Source organism: Haliotis rubra, unplaced genomic scaffold, assembly GCF_003918875.1.
Source record: "Haliotis rubra isolate DU_JTF1 unplaced genomic scaffold, ASM391887v1 Scf277, whole genome shotgun sequence".
Lineage (NCBI taxonomy): Eukaryota > Metazoa > Mollusca > Gastropoda > Lepetellida > Haliotidae > Haliotis > Haliotis rubra.
In genome coordinates this window covers 640,140-657,976 of record NW_025766858.1, presented here as the reverse complement: position 1 = coordinate 657,976, position 17,837 = coordinate 640,140, and the positions used below count along the sequence as shown (strand labels likewise).

General features: G+C 38.0%; 1 protein-coding gene across 6 annotated transcripts in view; it reads left to right on the top strand.

Moving 5' to 3' along the window:
* Window positions 1–17,837, top strand: part of LOC124280958 (D-glucuronyl C5-epimerase-like) — a 339,439-nt gene that overhangs the window by 281,111 nt on the left and 40,491 nt on the right. The window contains exon 1 of one of the 6 annotated variants that reach the window (XM_046716968.1): window positions 10,575–10,700. The exons of the other annotated variants lie outside the window; for them this stretch is intronic. The gene's annotated coding sequence lies outside the window, so the exon portion shown is untranslated. Of the gene's footprint in view, window positions 1–10,574; window positions 10,701–17,837 lie in introns of those variants that run through there. 6 annotated transcript variants of the gene reach the window in all.

Genomic DNA, 17,837 nt, shown 5'->3' with positions numbered 1-17,837 from the left:
GGACAGCATTTCATATCTTCAAACAGCATAAGCGCAATAAAATAATCACAAATTTGAATGCAGCTTGACGCCCCTGATTGCTCCAAGGCTCCAGCCAGTTTGTGGGCAGTGGAGCGTGGAGTCATCTCACAGCTGACATCTCGACGTGGCAGCTTGCAAGCAAGGGTAAAGCTCTTTAGTCATGTAGACAAGGTGTCTGGGCAGAGATGGCTTGGTTTGAATCCCAGCAGGAGCTCCAAAATGTCATGATGGCTGCGCATGCAAGCTGGGTCATGGTGTCCCGCTCCTCCTTCGTTCTTCCCCACATCTTCTTTCATTCCTTGGGGGAGGGACCAGGGGGAGGGACCAGGGGGTAGCAAGTGTGATTGAGTAGGCCAGACATTGTGATAGATCTGCCAACTCACCCGACTCACATCTGGTCCCACTGAAGCGGCAGATGAAGATAACCATTCTTCTTGCGCAATTGAAGTGAAATATGGCTGCTTTCTCAATACAGTATTTACCTTAAAGGCTGAGGTCTCATAATTCCTGTCCAAATTGCTGTTCAAGTATGCATGGTTCCTTGATGAAAGAAATTTGTTGCATAGTTGACACTAGAATGGATTAATCATGATATTTTTTGGTGCATTTTCATTTCATTTTGTTAAAAAATTGTCAGACATTTCGTTTTGGACAATATAATTTTTGTCATATATACAAATTTATAATGCCATGTTGTGCCTACTCTAGTTTGTGTTGGTGTCAAGTGACATATGGCTGACTTACACTAATGCTTAGTCTCTGAATATATATAATTTTGATAGAAACAAACAAGCTCATTTAAATTGAAAAGGAGCCCCAGGGTGACCAGAGATTCAGAACCTGAGGAAATCTAGACTTGCTTTATTTAGGGCTTTAGCACTTCAGAGAGGGCTAGGCATTTGGGAAAATAATGTGGTTCAGGGACTGTGAGACAGACTATGGCTGACTGTATAGATCCATTTTTCCATAGTATATTATTATTATGGAGGTTTTGTTGTCCTGTATCTGCCAAATAGCTGAGATGGCATTGATTGACTGGTGACGTGTCTTACTTTTGTGCGAGAAAAAATCTTTTGTCAGGATTACTGTCTCATGGGTGTTCTGATTGGCTGTTTATTATAATGGTTTCTTGGACTTAAAAAAATGTTTTTCCAATTAACTGACAAACCTAGCTCGACTGTTAAATAATGCTTGATTAATTATTCCCGGACTATTTTTTGTTGGGTAGTGTATCAGGCATGCAGGTGACGTTGTTCAATCAGATAAGATGTTTTCTTAATTACTTCTATCACAGACTACTCCAGTGAGACCCTGTGGCTGAAAAAGTGTATAAAGGCTTTTAGAACAGTTGTGATCTACGAAATCAGTAATTATAGTTTATTGGCTTGAGAAAAAAATATTGGAACTATCACAATCAACTTAGCACCCTATTCTATTTTAGAGTTGGTTTGCTAGAAATATATGGTTAGTTCACTTGAGGTAGAAGCACAGGTGACCTAGTCATCTAACCATTCACTGTGCAGAGTGATGTCCCTTAGTTAAACAAGGATCTAGTGAGTGAGTAAGGTTTCATGCCACTTTTAGCAATATTCCAGCAATAACACGGCGGGGGGGGGGACACCAGAAATGGGCTTCACACATTGTACCCATGTGGGAAATTGAACCTGGGTTTTGGTCGTGACAAGATGACACTTTAACCACTAGGCTACCCCACCACCCCTAACCCAGGATCTATTTCACTGCAAATCTGGTTTGTTCGCCTGAGAAATGTGCAGAGTTCTGTACCATAGCTGAGATGAATCAGGTGATTATGGTTAACGATTGCCTCATCCTGGCTAAGCTGAGCCCCAAGTAATGCTGTTTAATGATATTAATCAGTTTAACGCACTTAAAGTTTGATGGTTAATGAAAATATTCTCCATGTTGATGTAGGTAACATTTACTCACCTTAACTTTGTCCCAATCCCAAAAACTTTCAAGGTGGCCCAGTTGTCTGAAGTGAGGCAATTTTCATACCTTGACTGGGTTTGAATCCTGTTTTTTTTTCTATGATTGGGGATATGTAAGGGATTCAGTTCACAGTTTTGTTTACAACACTGACATTATTTCTCATCTCTGTTTCTGAGGAGGGGTTTTTCAAGAATATTTAACAGTCTTGTGTTCTATTGATGCTTTTCAGTTTCTGATTTCATTGTCCTTGATAAGATAATCTATATACTGCCATATTGTGGTTTGAATGCAATGTTGAGGGAACACTCACTCACTCACTCACGCACACACTCACTCACTCACTCACTCACTCTTCACTCATTCCTCACTCATTCTTCACTTACTCATTCACTCATTCTTCACCCATTCACTCATTCCTCACTCACTCATTCCTCACTCACTCTTCACTCTTCACTCACTCCTCATTCTTCACTCACTCACTCACTCTTCACTCACTTTTTCACTCACTCACTCACTCACTCACTCACTCACTCACCCACCCACTGTTTTTTGTGCCAGGTTGTATTCAACAATTCATTATCCCCCAATATGTTTTAACTAAATCAAAATGCCACATTTGACTGATCTTGAAGCCTTTGTAGATAATTTGGACATCAGCTTAAATTCCTACCCAAAACTTTTATATAGATATTGGGGATTAACCTGGAGAACGAACTCTGAAAAACAGTCAGTTGGTTGTAGCCTTGAAGTGAGTTTTTAAATATTTGCTGAAGCATGACTTAGACTATATCAACTGATTAAAAATGCGCAGGTGGTAGTAAGCTTTTATCCTCCCAGCCCAAAATTTGAATAGATATTTTTAAAGTATTGAGCTTAGAATAAACATTTGATATTGAATTTTAGAATCACCCCAAAGTTCATTCTATAACCCTCGAAAACTCAACATTGTATGTATATTTGCTCACTGCTATGAGTGTTAGGAAAATATCATTTGTTTTTAACAATAACATGAACTTGAAAACTTATGGCTGTTGACATTTAGCTAAATAAACATCTTTACCACATTAGTTATGTTGATTGTTGCTGTAAATTAGGTTGCAAGGACGCTGATGGTGTCATTAAAGACACTTTCCCAAATAATTTCTGAGTAAATAGAGAGTTGATTGTGTTTAAGCTGTTTTTGAAGTCCTCATGTGTTGACAGGATAACTAAATGGTAGTTTGATGGTGTGTAGCTTTCATGTTTAGATCACATTTTTTGCAGATACTGTTTGCATGAGACTTGTTCTGACTTGTTTCCATAATATAGCGTTGTTATGAATATTACATTTGGCTGACTTACTGGTATCAGTCAGTTTGTGGATTTAAAGTTCTTTTTAAAAAAATTAAAAGTTAACTACTTGTAGATAATAATAATAATATAATATATAATGTATTTCTATGGCACCTGGTATCCAACTCGAAGCTGCTTGTTAGGCACTAGAATGTCACATGACTTATCCCACCGGGTACCCATTTTCTGCTGTGCTGCTTTGGTAATATTTAATTAAATAGAAAATAGGAATTTGAATAAAAATATCTGAGAAGCAGAAGCTGTTGTACTGCCAAAAATCTTGATGCATTGCACTTTGTTTTTTGTATGTTATTTGATGTAAACAATTATTACCTTTGAAGGCGGTCTGTAAATAAATAAGTTATCCTGGATCAGATATTTCAGTAATTGGCATCGTGAAGTTAAAACTGTTATGCAATAGATCAGCGAAAGTTTAAGCCAGGATAGTACATCGAGATATCCACTAGGAAAGAAGTAAATATATCTTGCATAATACCCTCAGGGGTGCAAGAATATTCTATTCAAGTATAGCGGACTTTAGTATTTGGTGTATGTGTTATTGATCTTGTGTCATAAATTTTGTGTAGTCATACTTTCTATGCCAAAGTTTGAAATGTTCTGCTGTTATACGGCAATTATAAAGGTACTTTTAGAACCCAGTGGTTCTTAGTTTCCATTGCCTCACAATAAACCAGATAATACTGACATCAGCAGACGTATAGGAAGTAATTCATCTTCTCATCTCTTGTCAGGTGGTGGAATGGGTAGTGGTTAAAGTGTCGGCTTGTCACGCCACATGCTCTGGTTTAATTCCCCAACTGGTTGCAATGTGTGAAGACCTTTTCTTGTCTTCTGATTTGGTGTTACAGGAATATGGCTATCAGTTGTCTACACTGCATATTCAACCCAGACATGCACGCCTTTACAAGATAGGGCCAGTGGGGTAGCCTAGTGGTTAAAGCCTTCGCTTGTCATGCCGAAGACCCATGTTCGATTCCCCACATGGGTACATTGTGTGAAGCCCACTTCTGGTGGTCATCCACTGCACAATGCAGTAGCCCCATACAGGTATATGGGGTGTTATTCTTGATTTTGACAATCATGTTGCATCACACAGTTGTTAGTGTTTTTTGTTTGTTTAGGTTTTTTTTTTTGAAAATGAAAATCGTACACATGCAAATTTCACGTCATAAACAAATCATCTTTCAAGAGCGATTACTGTACAAACAGCTATGGTCATAAGGAAGTGCAAGTGGCGATGTGCTCTCAAAACATTCATTATTATCATATCAACATTGATTTACTCTGATATATCTACTAATATTTATTCAATCTTAAATTAAAAATGAAGTTGTCCTACTTTTTTTAAGAGTATATTATTCAAAAGAAGTTAAGAACACTTGATTTTTTTCAGTTGTGATATTTCATGCTCACAACTTATTGAACTAGTTATTCATATTTAATGAACTTGAAATGAAGCCGCACATGCTGTAGTTCCATGTCAATGTGGAATACTATTCGTGTGACGACTTATCCGAGCAATCTGTCACTGACACCACCAGATGGATACTTCCCATACTTATCAAAGGTTGAGTGAACGTGTGCATGGTGTGGTATATATTCATATCAACCAGGAAATCTGTAGCATAACATCCTAATAATATCTCCCTGTTGGTTGTGGGCTCTTGTACAAACCTTTGGGCCATATTATGTAATTAACATATACTATAATAGTATTAATGATTCTATAATTTGAACTGTGCCAGGAAATTACTTCAGTTCAAGTATGAGTCAATGAGACATATTGTGAGTATTCAGCTTCGTTAGTTCTGCAGATCCATCCCAAAATTACCACAGCAACAAAATCTGTAAATGAGGTGAGGTGAGGTGGGGAAGGATTTGCAAGAACAGTCGTTCTCTTTTCTGATTTTCTGTTTATTGATTTGACCAGAGACGAACAATAAAATACATTGTAAATATATGATTATTTTTATCAAAATTAATTAATTATACATGTATTATGAAACAAAATAATAGAATATGTGACTGTTTATGTTTTAAATATCTGATTATATAGATTTCTGCTAATGGCAGATTAAAAAGTGATTAGGAGTATAGATGCAAGTTAAGACGTTTATTAGTAAAGATAATCTACTTTACACATAATTAGCATTGTTCTGCCAAGCAGACAACAACAACATTATGCCAAATTAAGAAGCTGAGCTTGTCAAGAATTTTAGTTTTGACCTACCCAAACTAAGGATTAGCAGAAATGCCAGCAATTATTCGACTTAAAAACTATCACTTTAATTGCCTCCAGTTGTCAGCATTAGTTAATTAGTGCGTTTGTATAATTATATCCTGTCAGATTTTAACAAACAGAGTACTCGCGCGTGAGTCGGGCTTGTCACGGCAGAGCTGGATTGCATGAAATAGACACATGAAATAGAGATTTGAGACCCATCATGTTTCTAGGTCTGTCTCACCTGTCTGTAATGGGGTAGCTGTTATCCCGAGTTGTGTACGACCTTGATCGAAGCTGATAACGGGGTATGTTGATGTGTGGTGTGTGTTGGTAAGGGTCAAAGTTTTTTGTGTTTTTTTTTATATCAACTTCTTTGTTTGTTGAACATGACGTTTCGGAGTTAATTCTTCCACATGTATCAGGTGTTGGGAAGGGTTTATAAGCTGGCCCATGGAGTTGATAAATGTTTTCTCATGATATTTTATTTTGTTAAGTAGGTTTTGTACAACTTGATTCTCACTCTTGAAGATCGGGATGAGGATTTATCTTCAGCAACCCATGCTTGTCACCTTAAGATCGATGCTTATGCTTTGGATCACAGGATTGTCTGGTTTTGACTTGATTATTTACAGACTGACACCATATAGCTGGAATATTGCTGAGTGTGGCTTTAAACAACAAACAAACATTTACTTGGGTTTGAATAACTGATCTTCATCCCTCCCTCACCCACTCATCTCACTCACTAACTCACCCACGAACTCACCCACCCACATCATCCGGGAGGTATATAATGTACACCAGTGTGAGAACATTCATACACCAATGCGAGACTGGCTTCGTTACATGTTTGGTCCGGGATCCTTTTCTCTTGCACAAGCATCACTTCAGTCCGAGACTGTTCTTCCGCACCACATTGATATATGGATGTACCATCTGAGTCAGAAGTAGTTTATTCTCAAGTACCGACTGTTATGTACTATACTGACTATTAGGAATTGTTTGTGTGTCACCAGTTGTTACTGAATGTAGGCCAGCAAGCACTCAGGTGCAGTGTTTTGGTGACACACAAGGCTTCAAGTCTTGTGCACTTGTGAAGATCCGGTTTAGAATTGATCTTCAGTAATCCATGCTTGTCGTGAAAGGCGAGTAACAGGATCGGGTGGTCAGACTCGCTGACCTAGTTGACACCTGTCATCGTATTCCAACTGCGTAGATCGATGCTCATGCTGTTGATCACTGGATTGTCTGGTGCAGACATGATTATTTACAGACCACCACCATATACCTGGAATATTGCTGAGTTCGGCGTTAAACAACAAACCAACCAACCAATCAAGTCTTGTGTTCTTAGATCCTGTGAATGTGTGACCTTTGTCCCATCAGGGCTCGATTTAACTGAGTGAGTGAGTGAGTATGGTTTTATGCCGTTTTTAGCAATATTCCAGCAATATTCCAGCAATATCCAGCACCAGAAATGAGCTTCACACATTGTACCCATATGGGGATCTCGATTTCAGCATGTAAAACTTGAACTGGTACAACCAGAAACTGCAAAATGTAACCTCATATTAATACTTGCACCCAGTAGGTGTTTATATGTTAGTATTCAAGGAACACAGAATTCAGCTGTTTTTGTCTCGTACAAAAAAGGTTACTACCTAAAGTTGCACTAAGTGCAAGTATTTTTTATGTCCGAAAAATTATAAATATTTCCACTTTTGCAAGAAACTGCAGCCCAAACGTCATTTGTTTTTCCATACTTTTCGAGGTGTGGCCCATTATTCGATGTGGCAGTTCTAATGGACCTTTTTTTCAGAATCTGAGCCCGGTCTGACATCAAGTTAGCTCTTCATGCAAATCAGACACACAGTGAATGGCATGGAAAGTTCACAAAGTTGGAATCCAGTTCCAAAAACGGAATTGGAGTTGAAAAAGTTGGTTCTTAACGGCTCTGAAAATAGATTAAGTTAGGAGCAGGCCGTAAGAAACTTGCCTCAAATGTTATAAATTTGTGTGGCTTCTTTTTGGGAAGAGTTGGTCTGGATACGTGAAACTCTATTGAGGGTTACAGCCATGGGGATGGGCGGATGGGTTGCGTGGTGAGAGAGAGAGTGGGTTACATGTACATGGAATGATAGTCCTGCAATATTGGCTGAGATATTGAACTAAATAAGTTCCTTGACCTGTTATACATTGATGAAAGGGATCTCTTATTAAAACCATGCATCACAAGTAAAATTTATTAGGTATAAAATTATGAAAGCAAACTAATGTTTGTTTGTATGTAGTGTTTCATTGCCCAATGGTGAGTTGGTGTAACTGCTCGACACGTTACTACTGAACACAGACAAATATCTTTAAAAAAAATTCGAATTTTAATATCATTCACATGTTTTAGAGGTCAGTCACTTATTCTTTGGGTGAAATGTATTTTATGGAGTAAATATTTTGTTTTTGGCTAAAAAAGTTGTGAAATGTGTGAAACACTAGATTGTCGTCATGATGTATTTCTTTTTAATGTTTATTTCACTGAATTTCACCAGCTGAGGTATATGGGACACATATGTCTTGAATTTGTCTGACTGTAGGTTGTGTGCGTCTGTTGACACTGCGAGTCTGTGACTGGTAGGTTCAGATTATAACATATATATTTTAAGATTACTTTTGAGTATGAAACACACATGTTGGATATATCCAATTCTATTATAAGAACCGTACCATTCTTATGTGTGAGTGAAATTAGTTTTATGCCACTACTTTTTGCAATATTCCAGCAATATCAAGGCAGGGCACACCAGAAATGAACTTCACACATTGTACCCATGTGAGGAATAAAACCTGGATCTTCAGCATGACGAGCAAACGCTTCAATCACTGGGCTACCCCTCCGCGCAAACTATTCTTATGAATACCATACATATATTTGTTTGATATGTAACTTATTTGTGAATTGAAGTCTTGAGAATCAGATTTCAAAATGTAATTACCTTCAATTGAATTACAGAAATGGAGATGTTTAAAAACTAAAATTGAAATACATTTTCATGGATTGGGTGTTTACCACACACAAAGTTGATAGCTTAATTTTAAATCTATAAACTTAATACTCCTCAGAAACTTGAACATGAAAGAAGTTGATTTATTTCAAATATTCAAATGAATCGCCTGTGTGGTGAAAAAAATAAACACAAATAACGTAAATTGCATGAATATTTAACAAGAAATCAGCAGTATGTTTTGAAAGATAAATTGACGTGAATCATGCTCCATTGATTGATGCAGCTCAGGGTTAATAATGGATGTGAGAAAGGGGAAATGTATACTAGAATTACAGCTGGGGAGGGGGAGGGTGTCTGTCACTCACATGCCAACTCTGTGGGTGAAGTGGAGATGGCAGAGAGGCAGTATCACTCACTTGTGGGTACAGTGGTTTGTAAAGGAAGCAGCAAGTCCCGTGCAGCAAGTGCATGTGTGAATGTTGAGGGTACGTGGCTGTGTCAAGTACTGAAGCGGGATAAATGGAGATTCCTTTAACTGTGCATTTTTGTGTTCGGTTTCCAAATAAATAAAACTTTTTAGCGAGATCATTGCTCCAAATTCTAAACATGGTTAATCCTTTCATGTATGATGTATTTGTTCTCGACTGAGTTGTTTCATCTCTTTTTTGGTGTTTTGTTTCTTCCTGACTTGTGTGGTATACTTTCCCATTATATACCATTGTATTTCATTCTGTGAAGATATTATGGCATGTCTTATGATCGTATATCTTCCCTTTGATGACATAAATTCATTATCTTTAATGATTCTATATCCTAACAGTGTTTTGCCTTTCCTTTTCATGTTGTACTATCTCCTTTTCATGCTGTTTTACTGTTTCCTTTCATTATGTGATACTGTTATACTGTCCCCTGTCATGGTATTGTATAATCTCCCTTCATGAAGTTGTTGGGGCGGTGGGGTAGCCTAGTGGTTAAAGCGTTGGCTCGTCACGCCAAAGACCCAGGTTTATGGTGTAACACAACTCTCCTGATGTTGCACCTCTTACTTTCATGATATTATACCTTCCCTTTCATGATGTTGTACTGTTCCCTTTTGCAATGTGGTACATCCTTTCATGATGTTGTTCCGTCATCCTTTCATGATGCTGTACCACCTCCTTTCATGATGTTGTTCACCCACCTTTCATGATGTTGTTCATCCACCTTTCATGAGGTTGTTCATCCACCTTTCATGATGTTGTTCATCCACCTTTCATGATGTTGTTCATCCACCTTTCATGATGTTGTTCATCCACCTTTCATGAGGTTGTTCATCCACCTTTCATGAGGTTGTTCATCCACCTTTCTTTATTTTGTTCATCCACCTTTCATTATGTTGTTCATCCACCTTTCATGAGGTTGTTCATCCACCTTTCATTATGTTCACTTGTTCATCCACCTTTCATGAGGTTGTTCATCCACCTTTCATGAGGTTGTTCATCCACCTTTCTTTATTTTGTTCATCCACCTTTCATTATGTTGTTCATCCACCTTTCATGAGGTTGTTCATCCACCTTTCATTATGTTGTTCATCCACCTTTCATGATGTTGTACTGTTCCCTTTTGCAATGTGGTACATCCTTTCATGATGTTCTGTCATTCTTTCATGAGGTTGTACCACCTCCTTTCATGAGGTTGTTCATCCACCTTTCATGAGGTTGTTCATCCACCTTTCATGAGGTTGTTCATCCACCTTTCATGAGGTTGTTCATCCACCTTTCATGAGGTTGTTCCATCTTCCTTCCTGGTGTTGTACCACCATCTTTCATGATGTTGAACCGTTCCCTTTTGCGATATGGTACCACCTCTTTTCATCATGATGTACCACCCCTTTCATCATGATGTCCTGCCCCTTTCCATCTCCCCCCACGCTGATGTATCGTCTATTGTGGACAGTGACAGATTGATTGACACACTGATATGCTATCAACATTCAAAGTTGCTGCATGATGTGTTGTGTGAGCATGAGTCATGCCCTGCACGACTGCAGGCATTGCACTGATATTGATGAGCTTAGTGAGGACGTTTACAACAGGTAGGATTGTACAAGGAGGACGCTGGTGATGACTGCAGTGTGTGCACACCTGTCCCTCAGTCTGCTACAGCAGTAGGTAAGGGAGAATGTGTTCAGCTGTGGGATTATGTGTGTGTGTTCTGAATGCAACAAACTTGTCCGAAGGTATTGATGTGTTACTGTTATATAGTATTGTATAGTCATTGGTACACAATTTGAAATGTATATTTTGTTATGTTATTTGTGATTTGGCGGGGTGGTGGGGTAGCCTAGTGGTTAACGCGTTCGCTCGTCACGCCGAAGGCCCGGGTTCAATTCCCCACATGGGTACAACTTGTTAAGCCCATTTCTGGTGTCCCCCGCCGTGATATTGCTGAAATATTGCTAAAAATGGCGCAAAAACCATACTCAGCCAGTGATTTGGCTGTTTCAAAAGATAAGATATTCATCTGTTGGTCTGCACATTGTATACTTTTTGGTGTCAGTATTTTTGTCTGCATTTCAAGTTTTGAGAGAAGGCTGTTTACATGATTAGGGAGAGTATTAAGCTGATAGTATACTACTACAGATTGTGTACTACTGTGTACATTTAACTTCTTTGCATGATTTGAGAGAAGATTTTTGATGTTTAATGTCAGAACTTTTCACTTTACATAATCAGGGAGAGTATTACTTCTTCACATTGTGTACTTCTGTGTTCTTTTTATGTCTTTACCAAATTTGCGAGAATGAAGTCTTAGATGTTAAAAGTTAGTATATGTCTACACCATTTGCACTGTTGTGTGTTTGTAACCATATGCTTTTGTGTGTTCGTAACTTTTTTATCTGCTTTACAAGCTTTGTGAGAATTACTTAGCTGTTTGTATTATTTAAATCATCACATACTGTGAGATATTTCTACTTTTTTCCACTTTACAAGTTTCGGGAGAAGGTATTCAGTATGGTAGTCATTAGTTTTTTATCAACTTGAAGATGTTTGAGAGTGTTAAGATGTTAGAATGCCTCTTCTCATTGTGTACTGCTGTCTATTTTTAATTTGTTTTCAAGATTTGAGAGAAGTAATTGGATGTTTACTGCCAGTACTTTTCACTTTACAAGATTTGGGAGAGATTATTAACCTGCTAGTTTCCTTCACCAAATATGGGACAGTGGGGTAGCCTAGTGGTTAAAGCATCCCCTCATCACGTTGAAGATCCAGGTTCGATTCCCTACATGTGTGTACTGTCACGGTGAAGCCTCATTTCTGGTATTCCCGACTGTGATATTGCTGGAATGTTGCTAAAAGGGGCGTAAAACCATGCTCACAAACTGATCAAAACATCAAATACTGTCAGATATGTCCTCTTTTTTCCACATCACAAGATATGAAAGATGGTATTTGGGTGTTGGTCTTGTATGCTTTGAATACTGTTAGGTATTAGTACTTTTCCTCTTGGAAAGATTGAATGCATGGCTATAAGCTGATGTTTTACTGTATTTCTTTTTGAACGTACAAACTGTTTGACACATTAAACGTAAAATAGAATATGCTGAGAGGACATTACATTGATAGCATACTTGCTTTCTCGTCAATTAAGTTGGAAAGAGCTGAAAATCACTGAGGCATAAGTAGTTTGTACTTACCTTCACATTTTAACAATTTATAAACCTTTTATGGGTTAGGCATTCGTTGCTTTCACTGAAATATTCAAACAAATTCTAAAGATCATCACCTTCACTTGGTTGGATTTTATTTTCTATCGTTTGGAAAGAAGTAGATATATGATAACTCTTATGCCCTGGTATTGCAGAGCCTGTTTCAGGGTTATATTTCATCCATGACATTTATAACAATCGTATAGCAACGAGTTCACCGAGCATTAGTTCGATTTCACTTTGCGCATAAAATTATGTCTCATTTTTTAATTATCAAAAGTTTTGATGCATTCTGTAATTTTGTCTCACATGGTGTGTTTTTTGTTGTTAAATGTTCGTGAGTAATAAGTGAAAGGCAGAAGATGTTGTCTTCAGTTATTTCAAACTCAGTATGTTGATGTTTGACATTTGCTTTGTAACTTGACGATCCAAAAAGAATGCATTTTTTGCAATCGGCAACAATGGCTATTATGGTGAACAGTTTCACAAGAAAGTAGGTTGGGTTTTGTGTTGCTTTGAACAGTGAGTGAGTGTGTTTAGTTTTACGCCGCTTTTAGCAATATTCCCGCAATATCAAGGCAGGGGACACCAGAAATGGGCTTCACACATTGTACTCATGTGGGGAATCGAACCCAGGTCTTCAGCGTGATCAGTGAATGCTTTAACCTCTAGGCTACCCCACCACCCCAGTACTGGTTATGAAAATGCAATGTGAAAAGGGGGCTTACAAAGATGTTGTCTCACAACCCTTCTCTTTTAATTACTGACATCCGCTGCTGGATTTATTTTGTGTATCTTCAAATTGTGTCATAAAAGCTTCCACAAAGCTTAATCTTGGATATGTGGAGGCCATTCAAAATTTCATTTGTAGCTGATTTCTTATGGAATTCCCTGTTTTCACTTGTGACCTATGTCCCCATGTTTTTCAGAACAATTGACTTGCCTTTGCATGCGTTTTCAATAGCAAGTAGTTTGATATACGGAATAGTGATTTATAAACACAGTCCTCCTGATAGTGCTCATAACTGCACTATCTGCTTGTGACAGATTTCTCTTGGTCACAAACAGGGCAAATAGGCTTGGGGACTTGGCTGACTTACAATAATGCTTAGTCTCTGAATATATATAATTTTGATAGTAAGAAACAAGCCCATTTAAATTGAAAAGGAGCCCTAGGGAGACCAGAGATCCTGAACCTGAGGGAATCTAGACTTGCTTTATTTAGGGCTTTAGCACTGCAGAGAGGGCTAGACTGTAGGGAAAATAATGTGGTTCAGGGACTGGGAGACAGACTAGGATGTCTACTGTGTAGACTAACAACTAGTCTCTGAAATGAACATATTTTACTGAAAAAGGTTCATAGTAAAAAAATATAAAATATAATGAAAAGGAGCCCTGAGACTTTCTTCATTTTCAGAAGCTGAGGAAATCTAGACTTGCCACATTTTCTAGACTTGTGTGGGCTTTCTTGGATATATTTGCTTCAGGGTCTGTACGAGAGACTATCTACTGTGCTGAAAGATGAGACTAACAGAGCTTTAGGGGCAGGGTCACACAAATTTACAGACAACTGGTATGCAATGGATCAGTTGAAAAGGACTAGTCATTTTGTTAAAAAAGGAACAAAAAAATAGTACGATTCTTTCATAACTTAATCAAGGTGACTGCATGTTTTACACAACAGTTGCCGAGAGAGGGTTCTAGGAATAGGGTAACTTTCTTTCTTTCCCCTAGCACCAGGCATGCGCCAGTCATGTAGGTATCTTAGCAACAGTATGCAGACAGTACTGATTTATTGATACAGAGATGCATGCGTAGCGTAATTATTTGTGTAAATATGTTGGAAATATCCTTGAAACAGACACATGTAGATGAGCTTACTAGCAACATTTGTGAAATGTGTTCACTGATCGGAAAACATAACACGTGGTTCGTATTCTGCTTCCGACTGATATGACAATGAGTTATTATTATGTAACATGATACGTGCCAGGATGTCAGCACAACCAATACATGCCTTTGAGTTATATTAAGCTTTTGTGGTTTGTTGGTGAGTCATTTAACTGAGCTGTTGCACATGTCGAATTTGGGATTGAGAAATGCTGGCCCGGCGTTGATCAGTGGTGTAATGTGCTATGCAGAGTTATGTCCCTATATTCATGTCAGGATCCAAATGCTTTAACTCAGGTGTTGCCTGTTTATGATCCTTGTTGTTTTGCATTTTATTTCAATTTTAGCTAAAATTGTCTGAATTTTTATAAACTGAATATTCTTTCAGAGACATTAAAACCCAGTTCACTCAGTCGCACACTCACTCACTCATAAATTTATGATAGCTCCTTTCATGAATGGTTGTCATTTAAATATATTATTAAAAAGTTATAATACATCAGTCTGGGCTAGTACCAGCAGCCGCACATACTGCATATAATGACATCCCAATTTCACCTCACCTCACCTCATGTTTCAAAATACATTTTAAGCTTCTGAAATTTTGGACCAGTGTTTTCCATCATTCATGGTGTATTCAATCATGATTTACAGCAAGCCTGTTCACACACATGCAAGTGATTCTTCCATTATTCAAATGTTTTCGCAAATGTCTGTTCACGATAAATCATAATGATTAAACTTGGCGCCATGGCCCAGGCTCACAGTGTATAAATCAAGGCAAAAGTGTTTAATTTTCAGCTTGTCTTTTTAAAGAAAATGTGATTGTAGTCAAATTTATCTTTCCTGTCCGACTTAAGCCACATCATCTTGTATTGCTGGGGCAAACTTTGAATTAGTCCCTCAAGTAATTAGTCAGTGGTGACATTAATAGAGGAGCTTGTGTTTGAGATTTCTCAACCAATGTGTTAAGTAATCGTTCCAGCACTGGTAACACACACAGGCTTTCAGACCATCGCTCATGGGGGATCACCTGTTGAGTTTCAGACCCAGGTTTTATGTGTTGATGCCATCTTCTATTATCTGGCATCACTCACCTTCGACCTCTGTCGTTCACCTTTAACCTCTGTCCACAATGCACAGGTGGTAACTAGCCCCTTCACAAACTGCCATCTGTTTGCCCCAAGCATGATTTCAGGTACATAGTTCGATTATATTTCATTTATTTTGGTGGTTACTGTTCATTTTAATAGTTAAAATTTTAATCAAATTGCAATGATATTTCGGTGAAAGATATTTTCGTGTGTTTCAAACAAAGTACAATGTTAATTCATTCTTGAGGTTTGTTTCTAATTCAATTTTTGTTATCATATGATATTATGTATCATGTAGGTATTCATTTCAATGGGAATATTGTTCTCTTTGCAAACAAGTGTCATCTATGTTTGTTCAACAACACAAGACATTGTATATTGTGTAAACTATTAATTTCAATGGACTTTCAATCCTCTTTCAAACAAGGTACCATTTCAGTAAATCCTGATACTATATATGTATACAGTTTGTCAAACTTGGTGAGATGTTCACAAACTCTTGATTCTGTTTACATACATCATAAGATGTTTGTATTATATATTTGTCATATGAATGAAACATTTGCCCTGTTTGAAATAAGTAGCCAGATCCTCCTACTATCTTCCTTTCACTACTCTTATTCCTTCAGAATAGTAATATCAATAAAGGTAAATATTTGTATCAGAAGACGACAGTTAAACAGGCCCTCATGTTCCACTTGAGACAGTCATAAGAGTGTCACACATCCGTCAGAAGAAATGATAGTACCGTATGCATTCTAAGAACCACCTGTCTAATGCAATTAACCATGCTGAAGGCAAATAGTATTTCTTCCTGAAGTACTTCACCCTTGGAGGAGGTGCCAGTGTCAACCTCGCTGTGACCTCATCTGTTCAGCCAATGAGGCGTGGGAGGGGAGATACGGACTCATGTATGAATGAGGGACTTGATGGGTAATACGGGCTGATAATACAATGCTTTGAAGAGGCGATAATATTAACGTAAACAATGTGCAGACATGACAATGGTATGGTGGACTTTGGAGGAGTTGACCGGGGTCCAAGGTGGGAAAGGCAGTATATATTGGTGTTGGACAGTAGTACCCTCTGTGACTATGACAGCTGCTTAGAAAATAGTTAGTCATGTTCTCCATGAAGATGAAGTGTTTGATATGACCAGTGCCTTCAAAATAGTGAGTACTGTACGGCTGTGACGATGAAGTGTTTGAGATGACAGGTGCCTTCAAAATAGTGAGTACTGTTCTCCAAACCGATGAAGTGTTTGAGATGACTGTACTTCTCTGCTGAAATCTTGAATACCCACCGTGACGATGAAGTGTTTGAGATGACGGCTGCTTCTAAAATTGTGAGTACTTTAGTTTTTCCCGAAGTTTTAAATATCAGCCATTCAGCCAGGTTGAACATGCAGAACATTTCATTCAGAAATAGCATTTTCTGCCTAACTTGAAGTATTCTGTATCAAAACTAAGCTTTGAAATTTCCCTGACAAATTCTGATGGATTCATGGAAATATCAGGGAATATTAGCTTGCATCTTCCCAGTAGTTTAAATCTTTGGACATTTATATTCTCACTCACTCAGCAGAATGTTTGTTTTCATTTACCTGTTATCACAATCCTTTCATAAAGTCATAACAGTTGTAAAACAATTTCACAGAAAGCTAAATAGGATGAGAGTGTGAGACAATAAATATTTAACATATGAAGTTGAGTTTTAAAAATGTGTCAGTGATGTTTATATTTGGTTTGTGTGTGACCACATCTGTTGCCTGTGTGTCATGACAGTGTGAGCATTTGTGTGTATGTGTGTATATCTGTGCAATCTGGTGGTTCGGTGGCCCATGTGGCATTAGGCAATGTGGACTAAGTATAGGTTTCGGTGGCTATGACCTTTACTGAATACTCATGTCAGTGTGCAAGTACTGTTAATTTTGTAGGGGGAATGTGTCAAAAATATGCATTGCACTTTAAGGTGACTGCACTGTTTAAGGGGGAGGTTTTACAATGACAGGCTTGATGTCACAATAACGACTTGCTTCTGTTCATTAAAGGTTTGTTGGTTAGCCATGTGGTTAAAGCGTTCACTGATTAAGGTGAAAGTCTGAGTTTGATTCCTTGCAAGTGAATTATTCATGTCAGTGGCAGTATATGTCTTGAGAGCAGCCGTAACAATGACTTGCTTTTCATTTAAGGGGTGATGTTTAGCCATGTGGGTAAAGCATTTGACCGATTATGGTTAAAGTTTGAGTTGGAACCTTGCAAGCAAATTCTTTGCGTGAATCGCTGACATGATACAAAAAAGAGATGTTTGACTCTCTGTACAGTATGATGATTATAATTATCAGCATATACTTTGTAATTTACGACTATAGTTTATCTCTCTTTAGTTTATCTCTCTTGAGTGAGCGAGTTTGGTTTTACCCATGTGCGGAATCGAACCGGGTCTTCAGCGTGACGAGCCAACGTTTTAACCACTAGGCTACCCCACCGCCCCCCTTATCTCTCTTGAACCAGGGACGATGGGGCTGCCTAATGGTTAAAGTGTTAGCTCGTGGCATTGAATAAAACAACCTTAGCACTAAGACTTTGTTTAGATATTGGAGTTACAGTCACCTT